At 41.9% G+C, this 12,874-nt stretch overlaps 1 protein-coding gene across 6 annotated transcripts in view; it reads left to right on the top strand.

Annotated features, from left to right (window-relative positions):
• The window catches only part of ICOSLG (inducible T cell costimulator ligand), a 58,144-nt gene extending 46,488 nt beyond the window's left edge, over positions 1-11,656 (top strand). For all 6 annotated transcript variants that reach the window (XM_080376947.1, XM_080376946.1, XM_080376948.1 and 3 more), the window contains 5 exons: positions 1,116-1,199; positions 1,611-1,663; positions 5,825-6,169; positions 7,300-7,335; positions 9,933-11,656. The gene's annotated coding sequence lies outside the window, so the exon portion shown is untranslated. The remainder of the gene's footprint in view (positions 1-1,115; positions 1,200-1,610; positions 1,664-5,824; positions 6,170-7,299; positions 7,336-9,932) is intronic.
• The last annotated feature ends 1,218 nt before the right edge of the window (positions 11,657-12,874 follow it).

Raw genomic sequence — 12,874 nt, 5'->3', positions numbered from 1 at the left:
CCATAAGCACCTCAGTTCACTTTGAAAAAGGCAGGCAGGAAGGAAACACATGCGGAATAAGCTCACTTTGCATCAATTTATACCCTTGCTTGAAACACTAACCATTACAATGGGGAGGCAGGCAACCACAGGAGAAGTTCACCACAAACACGCAGAACACACCGATTTTAATGCCAAAGAAGCCAAAGACAGCAGTTGACTTGCACTAAGGATCATGAAGGGGCTGGTAAGTGAAGCATAACCAGGGCTTGGCCATGGGGAGAGAGGGAGAAACAGCAATGCAGCTCTCGGGTCTTGCTCACCCCAAGAATTGCCACTGCACCAGGAGCACTAGGCAGGACAACAGCACCAGCAGTTTCCCCGGACAGAGCTGCCTCAGCAGGAAAAGGACCTTGGCTAAACCGCTACATCCACCATCAGCATTATCTCTGGAGCGCACTAGGGAGGAATAATCACTCACATGTTTGTACTCCTTAAGCTAGGAGGTGCTGTGACGACCAGGAGAAGAAGCCCAAAACCCACGTTCTTCCCCCTGACCCCAACTCTGGAGTGGTTGTTTTGGGTTTTTTTACCTTCTTTGAGAAAGTACCTGATTTAACAGCCTCCTTAGAGAAGAAGCTCTTTTAAGCAGCATTTTCCATATAGGCTTATTAGCCATGTTTGCATTTTGTTGGTAGATATGCAGCTTGGGTGGGGTTTGGTACTCTGAGGAATGGTGTCTACACCCTTTGATAAACACATGAACCATAAACATGTTTGATAAATAGATAAAACCATGAGGTTTCACTGCCTTCTTTGATCTCAGCTGGCTGTAGAACAAGAATCCCTTCACTAGGCTGAAAGTTCAAGGCTAGTCAGAGCACAGCTTGTGATTCACATCCATGTTACATGTGAAAATAAATACACTCTGCATATTGTAGGAGTGTATTCAGAGTTTAAATACACTCTGTTGTATACTGTATACACAGAGTGTATATAATAATACACTGTATTGTGTACATAGAGTGAAAGAAAACAGACTGAACCACAGCAAACAAAATGCTAGTAAATAACCTATCCTTTTCTGGACAAATGCTTGTGGCAACAAAAATTAAGAGCTTTTCACTCTTTTGCAGAGACAGAAGTAGCAGCTGGAGCGCCTGGTGAAGCTCGCAACGGGGAGGGATTCCTAAGGGCCAGGAAAGCACAAAAATGAAACGGTAAGCTACACTTTTCTTGTGCTGCGAAGAACTGAAGTTTGGGGGCAGAGGGAATTTAATTTAATTATCAATAGAAAATAATCTCAAAAGCAAACTATGACTAGGCATTCACAATTAACTTTGCTCACATGAGAATGCAAGTGGGAAGTATGGGTCTGGTGTTTGCAGCTGAATGCCCCATCCCATTACAACCTTTGAGAAACCTCAGATCTACAGGCAGGAGATACAATCCACACCAAAACTAGATGACAAAACAAGACAGAGTTTCTAACCCATCCAGCTTTGTATCCAAACTCCCTTGATAGACGAAGCTGTGAAACAGGGCATAAGTTACGCCAGAGAAAAGGTCTTTGATCTCCGCTCTGCATTCTAACAAAGCATTTGCCATTTCTCTCTCTCTCACTTTATTAGGGAGACTGGTCTCTGGATGGTTGCCTGCTTACTGCTTGCATCTTTACCCAGAGGTAAATATACTGTAACACACATCTTGGAGTTTGTGGAAGTATTTATATGTGAATACACAAACTGAAAACTGAGAATCTTGGAGCAAAACAAAACAAACACATGCTTTGCTTTGAATATATTTCATCACAGTCCAAGGTCTGCAAGTACAGGTAATAACCTTCAGATAAACCTCTGTATCTGAAAGGAAGTAGTTTCAAGGTTAAGGTGTTTCAGGACCACATATGTGAAGTTTATCCTCCCCCCATCCTTAAAAATACCCTAATATTTCCTTAATATTAAGGGTTACTTGGAATCTCATCCTTTACAACCTCCAACTGCCTTGCATCTGTTTTTGTATTTAAAGTCATTAAGTAGCTGGGCTTGCTACAGGCATAACCAGGTAAGTGAAAGGACTGGAGCCCAGCAGCAGTTTCTCCCCCTGAATCTTTGCACATGCTCTGCCATGTTCTAGCAGTTGGATTTCTGACATTATATAGATTAGATACGATCTTCCCTATGAAAGAGATACACTAGTATATGCCAGTAAGGGAGTTTTATACAAGCTGCAGGGGCAAGTCCCTGTAATTTCCTTATCTGAGGCTCAATTTGGGCAATATTAAGACTTCTGTCTGTGGTCAAGACTCCTCTTTTTTTTGCCCAGAAGTGTCGTGCATTTACAAGGTGCTTTGGTGGTTCAGGAGGTTACACTTCATCTGGAACTAGTCTCTCTCTCACTTCTGGAAGCACAACTGACATTTTTAGGGAAAATTTTCACACATCTCCACATAGCAGTGTGAAAAGTCTATTGCCACTTAAGGTGTGCTCTTTCAGCAGCTGAGTGCACTTGCAAGCACGCAAAGCCATTTCAGTGACTACCCTTTGACTCTTCCCCCTCCATCCACCCCCTAAAATAAGGGCATTCAAGTTCAGTGTTTCTGAGCAAGCAACTGGCATTGCAAACAACCCCCTACCCTCCCCAGAATACTTTTGGGTGTAGGCAAGACATGAGCCTGTAAGGAAACACAAACACTACCTTGTCAGGGTAACCCATTTCAGTTTGGGCTCATAAGTACTCAGAAAAACAAGAAATTCTCTGTTGCCTGGTTTCTAACACTGAAACACTTTTCTGCTTAACCCATCACTTCCACTAATAAACTACTTTGTCTCTGTCAGAACTGTACTAGTATCACCAGAGCAAACTTGAGAGATGCACTCAAGAGCTTTCCACATCCAGGCACTTTTCCACAAGGCATAAACTCTAGATCACCTACTGGCACCCCAGATTCCTCTTGTACAAGCAATATATAATCAATAAACAAAAATGATTACCCTAGATCCTCTTCAAGGGGAGGAAAGGAAGGGGAAACCAAAAGCCCAGTATTTATGAGCTTCCCTGCAGCATGCTTTGGATACTGAAGTAGCAGTGTTTTCTCATTACAGGAATCTTACAGACTGGTTAAATTAGCACACTCAACTTCACCTCAATAGTCTTAAACATTTGGGCAATATTTAAAACACACCAAAAAAAAATTCCACAAAATAAACTCATCTCACTTTACATTTCAATCCTATAATTGCAACTGAAAGCTGTGTGCCAACGTGCATTTTTTCCAAAATTGAGAACAGCATCCTCCACACACAACGCTTACTAGGTAGATCAAGTAAGCACTACTCACCCTGCTTCACACACCCCAGCAGCGGCTGCCACCATCCCCACCACTCGCTGTGCAGCTGCCTCAGTCTTCTGGCCAGGCTGCTTTTGATTTCCACACCTCCTGGAGCATCAATAGCCTCAGTGAAAAGCTTAGCACAGCATCAGCAGTCTTTAGCATGACTTTATGCTTCTCAAGACTAGCTTCCATCAGGGTGCTGCTTTGACTTGTGCCTAGAATTCTGTTCTTCTCATCTACAAAAGACCTCATACAGCTGTAGGGTCTGTTAAACAACTCATTTCAGTTACTTTTTCTTGTCCCAGGCAACGTCAGCAGTGCCTCCTTTATTGCCTCCTGCTGCCCTGGCTTTACCAGCTGAAAGCAATGTAGGGCAGGGTGTGTTGAACCCTGTGGGTCTTCATAGGGTCATCACAAGTGTTACAAGCTTTGTACACTGTATCAGGCAGGAAAGGAATAGTTATGCTAAGCTCAGATATGCTGGGCACCACTGTCTCTTCAGGAAAAGAATAAAGAGCCCAAAACCAAACAGGTGCACTTCTAAAACCAGTGTCAAATTTAGAAGTGACTGCAATCAGCAGATAGGACCAACAGTCTCCCTCTTTTGCTCACTAAGCAAATGCTTATTGTCTATTTTTCTGAATAAAGCCACAAGTTTTGTTGATTTCAGGATCATCTTTTCTTCATCCATGCACAACCCCATACGTTGCAAGCTCTCTCCTAACGGCATCCTGTGGACAGGACTCTTCCCACCAGAAAGCTCTTCTGGAGGCTCACTTCTTCCAGGGCTTACAGAACACCTACAGCCGCCTCAGGCACACTCATCTCCCCAGCATGGGTAGTTAACCGTGGCCAACCATAACTACAGTCAGCTTTCAGCCTTGCCTCAGGGAGACCCTGCTGAGCACAGCCTTGCTCGGCTCCCCAGGCCCGCACAGCTTGGGGATGGGCCTCAGGCTCCTGCCCCCCTCCCTGCCCTTCCTCAGGTGACAGTGGCCATCCAGGTGTGCTGGGTACAGCTAATGGCCTTGCCTGGGCGTGCCACTAACTGCAGGGCTGAGGCGGTCTCCTTGGGGAGCACAGGGTCGTACATGCTGTGGCAGTAAGGGCACAGTACAGCAGAGACTCGGCTTTATTATAAATAGAGACTCTTGCTTGCATACTGTTGTAATTCACGTTCCCTCTGAGAAGCAAAACCTGGTCAGCAGCAGATACCTTCTGAAAATGGTTGAGATCTCCATGCAGTGAGGAGACTTTCCTTCCACCAACAACCAGAAATAGCACTGGGGATATGTGTTTTTTTTCAGCTAAGAATTTACATTGTTGGGCAAAAGTGGACTGGGATTTTCAGCTGAAAACCAAAGGAAAGCAGATGTTGAGTTATAATCAAAGACGTTTACTTGGCTCTGCGATTTAGCTTTCTCAATTACTCTTCCTTCTGCTTTTATGTCTGTCTGGATAGGCACGGTGTGACACCAAACAAGCCTCAAACCGGACACTGATTAATATGGAAACAGAGGCCCAAGCGTGTAACAAGCTGAGCCCTGGCTGATGTCAGTGACTTCAAGGGGGAACTGGGGATTCTCTTTGGTCTTTAGTCCAATATATGCACAGAGCTGGTGCAGACCTAGAACACAGGAATGACCACATTGTGACCAACAACATTTATTTCTATATTCAGCCTGATTACTTACCCCTTATGCTTCACAGAACTTTGGCCATGAAAACAGATTGAGTTGTTTCACAGTGAATTTTAGCTTTTCTTCTTGCCTCAGTTGCAGACTCATGCGGCTTTTGTTACGCTCCCTGCTGGGGATGAGTTTTCCATCCAAATCAATTAATCTGCATTTTAATTTATAAAATCATTTTATAAAACAGGTTTGGTTGAAGTGTTAAGCCCACATTCTGTGCTGAAAATACCTAGTTGTCTATGCTTTATAAATATATAGAAACCTTCTTCCAGAACCCAGTCTTCCCCTAGAAAACACAACACCACAATCTAGTAAGAGTTGTCCTACATGACAGTGGCAGACTCCCCCTTTTGTGCAAGTTCTAGTATACTTTCAACTAACTTGGAAGAATTTATAAAAATAATTAGTATCAAAGTCATTAAACAAACAGCATGCGAGATGGATCTGGCTTCCTGCCCTGCCTGTCCGCCTGTTTGTTCCCCAGCAGGCTACCCTCACCCCAGTTCTTGTGTGTGCTGGAATTTATCGGTAAGGTTGGTAACATCTCTGCCTGATGTCCAGGTCACCCGTGCAAAACTGTCTCCTCAAGGCCTTGGAAGAATCGTTTACCTGAAGTGGGAATGACAGACCTTCTGGGCTACTGGGAGAATAACTATGGCCCTCAGCATAGCGCACGCTGCCTCCTGCCTGGCTGGGAGCAGGGTGGGCAGAAGCAGCAGGGTAAAGAGAGGCAATAATAATGTGATGAAGCCAAGCTACAGGAAACCTGGTGTCCCTAGCTCTGCTGCACGCTGAGAAAGCTTTCTGTTTTTTATTCCAGGTCAACCAGACACCACGTGCCATGCGTTTGTTGGAGAAACTGTCATTTTGCCTTGCACCACCACCTCTCCCAGAGAGCTGACCCTTTCCAATTCAATGCTCTACTGGCAGATAGACTCTGTCGTGGTACATTTTTTTCACAATGGGAAAGATTCACTGGCGTCCCAGGACAAACGTTACCGTGGCAGAACCAGTCTTTTTGGGGATCAGGTGAAGCATGGCAACTTTTCCTTAAAGCTCTCCAATGTCCAATTACTGGACGCAGCTGAATATTCTTGCATCTACAAACAAACTGGGGATCATCCCAGCAAAACACAGAAATCTAAAATTAAACTTATTGTATCAGGTAAGATTTTTTTTAGTTCAGAGGGAGGGCAACATTTCTTGTTGACAAGCCATATATGGCCATTGACTGGGATTACTTCAATTTTTAAAGCAAATCTTCACTCAGTTTCACTCTGTTCCTTGCTTTGGAACAAGTAAAGAGTAAGTGAGAGGGAAAAAAGATAGTGCATCTTTGTTAAGCTTCAGCACAGTATTTCCACAGAAGAAGTAGGACTCCTGAAGGCAAGCCACCTGCCTTTTCCCTCTCCTTTCACAGGAGACTTTGATGAATAATGATGTCTCCCCAGCTTTTAACCATTTGGTTATTTATCAGTTTGTACTGTCCTGGTTTCACCTTGTCCCAGAGGAACAAAATATTTCATTGTTTGCACTTGGGTTTGTGAAGCAGTATCAGTTTCATCTCTGGCAATTAGATCCAAAGTCCAGACCATATAACCTTTCAGATGAAAGACAGGCAGTTGCTAATTACCTTTTCCCTTGGAGCTGGAAGATCTGGATCTGGTGGCAAAGCTGGACACATGCAACAAGAATTATTTTTCTTCCTTAGGAAAATGAGTGAGACTGTAACACATGCTTGAATAATGCCAACAGCAGAGCTCACATATTTGAACTACCTACAAGCATGGCCAGCAGAATGATGGGGCATTGGGTCTGACCAGTTGCCAACTGAAAAAGCAGATTTAAAAAAGGGAATACATGTGATTACAAATCAGTTTTTTAAGGTGTCTTGCTTGAATAAATCAGCTGGAAATTTGCATTATGGTCAACCACACACATTTAATTCTGTTTAAAATAGGAAAATTTTGTTTTCAAGGAATATAAACCCTTTAATATATTTGGGTTTATGCATATAATTCTCAAGAGAGAAATGCTTCTAAAGTAAAATACTTTCTTTCAGAAAATTTCAAAGTGAAATGTTTTGCAGTTTTCAAAAACAAAGTGTTTTGAAAATGCAGGATTATTGTTTTCATCATCCAATTTTTGGGAGCAGTGCGGCGTCTTTGATTTAATTCTGTGATTTGTTTGATAAATGTGTTCTTTCTCAGAAAAAACCCCACTAATCCTTAGATCAATTATCAGTACACTTTTTCTGTTCTAGGCTCAAACAAATAACTTTGTGGTTTTTTCCAGCTCCATCTAGCATTGAGGAGGTACCTTCCCCTTCTGGTAAGGCAATACTCCTTAACCTGCTAAGTGTCTAAGTGATTATCCAGTGCTTTAATTTGAATTTGCAAGACTGGTAAAATGCGCTGAATAGAGAAAGCCAACAGAGTTATGGTGCTTGTTCTGTCTTACTAAGTCTAGCTAAACGTAGCTGTCCCAGACAGGGAGAAATATATCCACCAATAAGACAGACCTAGACTGCAGAAGGAATACTGAAGTGCCAGCAGTCTCCAGTCCATAAAGCAAGTCACCATTATGGGCAACATAAAAACCAGTGAAAATGAAGTGACGTGGAAGCCATTAAAGCAAGTCACCATTATGGGCAACATAAAAACCAGTGAAAATGAAGTGACGTGGAAGCCATTCAGTTCTGGGAGTTACGGCCTCTGTAAATTACCTCAGTATGAATGAACTACCAGATCAAGAGATTTAGGGGGTCCTTTTGGGTAAATAAGGCAATAAATATCCTAAAAATACATGATTCATGACTCCCCCTGAGCTCTTCTGGGAAACTTACAGTAGGTGTCATCCAAAGGTAGTTCTGAAATACAGTGCAGATGCTAATGTCTAGGTTTAACCATTACAGAGAAGTAACTGCATTAGGGTCATTTGTAAACACTTCTGGAGTGAATGCAATACAGAAGGGCTCTCTAGCTCCAACATGCCACCATCAGGAGATCTTCCCATAAAAATCCTGCTTGTAAGCCATATTATTCTTATTAGCTCTATAAAATCTCAAATCGGTATCAAACCTGTAACATTTTGTCATATAAAAAACAATAGCTACAATTTGTATTTTACTCAGTGTAGCTGAAAGATATAATCCATTACATAATCGTTATATTACCGTTAACTTAGTAAATATAGCCACAGTGCATCGTTACAGCCAGATTAAGAAGCAATAAACTCAAGTAGAAATTAAGGAAGATAAATGTTCCAGCGTTTTATCTCATGACCACACAGAAAAGATGAGTTCTGTACATCATGAGCAATAAACAACTTGAAAAATTAAAGGAAATATCCTTTTTAGAGCTAAGATAGCTCCTCTAGCTGGCTTAAAGGTGTTTAAAAACCATGCAGTTAAATTCAAGATGGTATCACACGCCTTCAGTGACACAGCACCACATTCTAACATTATAAAAGTAAACAGAACACAACAGTGACTGGGACATATGGGAAGTGTTTCAGCTTTGCTATAGGAGAACAAACCGAATCACACACTTCAGACACCTGAAGGTTCTTGTGCTGCTGGATTTTGAGGGGCTGGGGGATAAAGAACAAAAGCCTAACTTTTGAAACATAATTGTCTGCAAAAAGGAAAAAATATTTTCTGTTGTCAACTTCTCTTAAAGAAAATCATCACCACAGCACCCATTTTTTTTATTTTCAGCAATTTCTTAAGAAAGGGAGAAAGTTAATCTGTTGTGTATTAGTTGTTAGTTTGGAACAGACTTAGAAAAGTTAAATGACCTGCTGTGAACAAAGACACTGTATGCAGAAATAGTTCTCACACTTTGCAGTCATCATAACCCGGATCAGCTGACATTTATTATTTTTATATAAAAACAGGAACAGTTTTGATCCGTTTCACTTCTGCTTCATTTCTGGTTATTTGCTCAATATGCTGGATTAATTATTTTTCCTAATTATTTTTAAAAGCCTAATTTTCCTGTCACTCTGGGTTTTTTGTGACACTCCTTCTGGGTCAATCAAAACTTGTTTTAATTTGTTTCTGGGAAAAAAATGAAAGTGCCTAGGCCTGGAAGAGGTCACAAGAGGCCAGGAGACTATAATCCTACACTTATTTCAAAGCATTACTGAGGACTACCCAATGTTTATTTGCTCTTTACACATTAATACCGCATACTCCTTCCAGGAAGAGGGGGAGGAAGCACCCCTACTAGCAATACCTTAACTGCAGCAACATACTGCAAGCTGATACCACAGCAATACAAACAGCCTAAGAATTGGTATAGAAAACAATCTGCAGCCTTATCTTCCCAGAGAAGGCCTTGAATGTAAACACTTACAGAAAAAATTCTCTACTGATTAAGTCAGGGGTTCAACATCTTTTTTTATTTATATGTACTACCGCTAGCACAGGTCGAAGTAGCATCTGTGCCCTGTGTCCACATTGGAGCTTAGGTACCAATAGTGGTACGTGGTGCTGCTACCACCGAAGTGTCTGTGGCCTAGACTTTTTAATAATTAGTACTATTATTTATGAATTCTTAATCACAATGCCTACCTCAGGCCCTGAGTAGGTAGAATTGCAGTGTATTTTATACTCTTTTAGTTGCTGTTGTTCTATCAGGATTGCAAACAAGTATTCTCAGTCATTCAGAAAGGGAAGCTGTATTCATTGTTGCTGTCTGCGCCTTTTCTATGAAGGAGAAAAAAATGATGTCACAGTACTTTAAGACTGTTTTTTTCCAGATGATACACATACAAAGATAATTTTGAAAATGAACCAACATCCATATTATTTTTAAAACTATCTTCCATCAATGCTTTCATGTAAAATAAATAACACAAACTTCAGATACACTTCTTATCAAGCCACCAGTTACATGCCGACTTTCTCTTTTTTAATTTTTCAGGACACAGTCAGATTTCCTCCAGAAGTTCTGCTGATGCGCCATGTCTGGCTGTGCTTCCCCTCTCTTTCTACCTCCTGGTCACACTAGGGGGTTGGCACTTTTAACTGGGGAAACCAACCTTCTCTTTGGGAAGTTCTCCTCGCCAGAGGACCTCACTGGGCGGAACAGCTCTGTAGGGTTAAGCATGACAACTGTTCCAGAGCCACGTGGAAGAAACACTGACAGATGAAAACAGACCTAGCTCTAGGTGTTTATGTCTTGCATTTTGGTGTTCCACAAAACCAAAGGCAGCAAAACCCAGAGGTGGCAAGTCTGGTTTTTTCCATTTCTTTCTTGGAGCCGTTTTAGTGCTGCCAGCACGAATATTTCATTTTGGATTTTGTGGTTTTGCTTTAACAACAGGATGAAAGACTCACAAAACTTCAAGGTCATATTATAATTGACCCTAGTGAGATCTTTTGCCTAAGATCTCACCTGCTGTCCTTCAACAGGTGAAGGACAGGAGGTGAAGAAGGGGCAATTACCTTCTCTGACAGATGAAAACTGGAAGTAGGAAGACGTGTGCATTTTGTGAAATGCAAGGATGGAAACCTTGTGAAACTTGAGCCTGCAGAACTTCAGCTTCTGTTCTTACTCTTAAGTGTCATCAGCTATCAGTAACAACTTCTTTTCCACTAGAAATGTAGTATTTTTTCAGCGGAAGTGTGAAGCTGACTGAGAAAGATGATGGAAATTCATAAAACATCAACATAGAGGAAGGAAGTGATGTATTATTACAAAATACACTTCTAAGTAAGCCAGAGGCTTCAGAAGGCTCAATTCAGTGTTTTCTCTTTTTGTCATGAAACACAACAAGGTAAATGTGATCATCACGCAAAAGGTGGACTCTTAAGCTAGAACTGCATGATAGCTAATTGTTACTGTGACAATGTTACTTCTTTAAAAACAGCACCTTTGGAGGAAAAAGAATTAAAACCAGGTCAGAATAATTGTAACTGATACCTATGTAAATTAAACGGGTTTAGTTCTGAAAATGTTTGATAGAGGTAGCACAGATGCCCTGTGTAAAACTAAGATTGAAAGGATCCTGTATACCAAACATATGGAAGTACGGAACTTTTGTTTCTGGCCAGAGCTGCTGCAGCCACCCTGTTAAAGAACTGAGAAGCCTCTGGAGAACTGTGTCCACGTTGTATCTTCCAGGCTGGTGAACAGCGGTGACTGCAACGCACTCCTTCTGGCTGAGCCCTCAAGCAGGGGGAAGTGACTCATAAAGACACACATAAAGTCATTTTGATTGGGAACAGTTCCACCCTCTTTCCAAAGGAAAGACAGGATTGTTTTTGCAAGGATGGGAACAGAATAAAATAGAGCTTAAAATGGTATCCATTGAGGTAAAGGAGATAGTTACCTTTATTTTTCTTCATAAAGGGCCTTTTCCCCATGGTGGGGAAGAGACAAAATCCTGTGCACAGCCTGTGCTGCTGCTGCAGTGAAGTTCATTTGGTACTTAACACTACTCTGGGTACAGAGCAGCTTAGCAGAACAGCTGGGATCCCACTTCACAGAAAGATTCGAATGTAAGAGTTGTGCATACTGGGATTGTCTTGTGTCCTGCCCTCCAAATATTTGTCTCAAATTCCATGTATTTTTTTCAAAACAAAAGTTGATAAAAAATAAAAACCTAAAAAAAAATCCAAAGCCCACCCTGATGAGAACAATCACTTTGTCTATAAGAGTTCTTTATTTGTATTCCAGTTGTTCCTACAGTTAGCTGGGCTCCCCATGCAATCAAAGTCCAAAAGGTGGCATCTGCACAGGTCTGGGTTCCAGAAGTCTGAACTGCCTGCCCTCATCTCAAGGACTGTGTGATTTCTAAAATCTAATAGCCACTTAGGCAGCCCTCCACTTTTCAAAAGGTGTTGAGGCACATGAACAACATGAGCACCTCCAGCCACAAGTGCAAGCTGTGTGACTATACAGCTGCATTTCTTGGGCAAGCAAATGAATAATTAAATACTTCTATGCGGGTATGCAGGGCTAGAACAGAGCTTCACTGATGCAGAAGGGACAGCCCAGTCATAAGTTTAAAGAGCAGACACCGTGCTGGCTGATGCCCACAAGGAATGCCCAACTTCCTCAGCTGTCTGCCTCTTTCACCCTCAGAAGTGATTCTCCCTGCCTGTGCAGACTGGCACGAATCACAGTAAGCACATGAGCAGATGAAGGTACGAGGAATGAAGGATGGGGGAAGAAGACTAGATGACCTCTACGTGTTGCTTACAACCCTACTTTTTTATGACTCATATTTGCAGCAGCACTTAGGATGTTTAATTGTCTCTGTTCATTATATTTTCCCAGAGCCGCAGTTAATGCCATTCCCAGTAGTAACACATGACCGCCATTCCGATTTCCTGGGAGACTGCAAGTGAAGCTTTGAATGACTAGCAGACCTTGATTTCTCCTTTCTCGCCTGGGTGGCAACACAGCAAGTGACAGTCTTAAAGTTCACCCAGCATGCAGAACATGAGCAGCACATACTTGTCTGTTTTTCAGAGTTTCATCGTGAACACAAGAGGGATAGCTTTGAAAACTAAGGAGCACAATAACAACTCGCACATTTAAGAAGGAGGAATCTCCACTTCTCGCACTCGTAGCACCTTGGTGGCCCACACCATAGGCTGATTATCTGCTACATTAAAGAAATTCTTAAGAGGTCCTTCTACGTTACTCTTGCAAAAGAACTGGCTTGTAAAAGCCATTTAATTTTTTCATGTTTGACAGTGACACTGCTAAGAGACAAAAACAAGTTAGTTTGCCCATCTTGTAGTTTACCTAAGTTTACAGCGAGGCCAGTTTAACTGGTTAATGCTTTCCACTGAGCTCCTTTCAGTTCTACATGATGGAGAAACAGCCCATATAGATCATCAGCAAGGAATGAA

This window comes from Falco punctatus (assembly GCF_963210335.1).
Source record: "Falco punctatus genome assembly, chromosome: 2".
Taxonomy (NCBI): Eukaryota; Metazoa; Chordata; class Aves; order Falconiformes; family Falconidae; genus Falco; species Falco punctatus.
The sequence above is the reverse complement of the archived record's forward strand: the minus strand, read 5'-3'. Positions and strand labels throughout refer to the sequence as shown.